Genomic DNA, 2008 nt, shown 5'->3' with positions numbered 1-2008 from the left:
AAAGTTGAATGGCAGAACAGAGATTTACTTAGATTCTTGTGGAAAAATGGTAATTTAGAAGATGAAATAATGGAATTTTAGAAATGACAGTTCATCATGAAGAAGATTGTGGTCATGAGACAGCCATATTTTTTATGTAGATGATGGGTTAATGTCAGTGTCAACAGTAGCTGAAGCTATTAATGTGATTGACAAAAGTAAGAGTCTATGTAAATTAGCAGGTTTCACATGCACAAATTTTCCTCAACAGAAGAAAGTAATTCTGCTATTAGTTCAGAAGTATGTCTGACAACATTAAAAGTCTTGACTTGACAAGGATACACTACCATTGGAAAGAACACATGGAATAGAATGGTGCATAGAGTTAATTTCAGTAGCAAGCTTTTAACTAGAAGAGGCATTTTGTCAACGGTAAGCTCAATATTTGGTCTCGGGACTAGTATCTCCATTGATTCTATTAGGAAAGGAAATACGCCAGGATTTATGTAGGGGTAAAGTAGAATGAGATGATCCTATGCCTGATCACATTAAACCCTTGTGGGAAAAATGGAGAAATCAATTATGTGAGTTGCAGAACCTTAAATTGCCAAGATTTTATAAACCAGAAGGCTTTGGAGAAATTTAATCAGTAGAGTTACACCATTGTTCAGATGCCTGTCAAGATGGCTATGGACAGTGTTCATATATTAGATTTATTAATGTTAAAGTTCATTTTTCTTTAGTTATGTCCAAGTCTAGAGTTACTACATTGAAAGCTGTTATTATTCCAAGATTGGAACTGACAGCAGCAGTAGTGTCAACTAAGTAAGTGTTATGTTTAGAAAGGAACTTGATTTTCAAAATATAAAGGAAATATTTTGGACAGATACTAAAGCAGTCTTGAGATACATTTCGAACGACACCAAAAGGTTTCATGTTTTTGTTGTGAATAGAGTTCAAAATATTAGAGATAGGACTGATCCTATTCAGTGGAATTATGTACAGTCAGAGTCATGTGTTAAAGAATTAATTAATAATTTGATGTGGAATGCTCCAAAGTTTCTTTGAACAAAGATCCATTTTAGAGGATCCAGAAATCAAGAAAGTGTCATTTGTAGTAACTTAAAAGAAAGAAGTACCATTTCTTAATAGGACTGTTTCTCTGATTAGTTTAGAGCTAAAAGAGCTACAGCATTGTGTTTATGACTACAAAGTAAGTATAAGAAAACCACAGAAACATCTGAGGAGAAAATGGATAAGAAGAGAAATGTAACATATAATCATGTGACAGTTTCAGGGCTTGAAAAGGCAGAGAAAATAATAATAAAGGAACTTCGGAGTAAACACTATGCAGATGAAAAAAAGGTTCTTCAAAGGAGAATGTCCTAAATAAAACAAGCAGTTTGTACAAATTAGGTCCATTTATGAATACAGATGGAATCATAAAGGTACGAGGAAGACTTAATCAGCAAACTTGAATGAAGCAAGTAGACATCCTGTAATTTTGCCAGGTAAATATCATATATCAGAATTGCTGATTTGTCACTATCACCAAAGGGTTTACCATCAAGGTCGTGTCATACTTTAAAAAGAAATAAGATCAGCAGGTTACTGGATTGTAGTGTAGTGAAGTCAAGAGATATGAAGCATTGTTCACATGTTTAGTTTCAAGAGCTATTCACCTAGTTGTTGAATCTATGGATACTGATTCTTTTCTCAATGCGTATCGTCGTTTTGTTGGTAGAAGAGGGCCAGTACGTCAGTTGAGATCAGATAGAGGTACAAATTTTGTACGTCCCAAGAATGAACTTGAGATTTGCTTAAAGGATATGGATCAAACAAAATTCAGCAATGTAATGTAAAAAAACAATTGTGATTGGATTAATTTTAAAATGAATGTACCTTATGCTAGTCATATGGGACGTGTATGGAAGAGACAGATTCGTACTGTACGGAACATATTGTCTGTGATACTTTGTCAGCATGAAACTTAACTGGATGATGATTCATTACAAACCTTTATGGTTGA

This window comes from Penaeus monodon, chromosome 29 (genome assembly GCF_015228065.2).
Source record: "Penaeus monodon isolate SGIC_2016 chromosome 29, NSTDA_Pmon_1, whole genome shotgun sequence".
Lineage (NCBI taxonomy): Eukaryota > Metazoa > Arthropoda > Malacostraca > Decapoda > Penaeidae > Penaeus > Penaeus monodon.
This window is presented reverse-complemented; position numbering follows the sequence as displayed.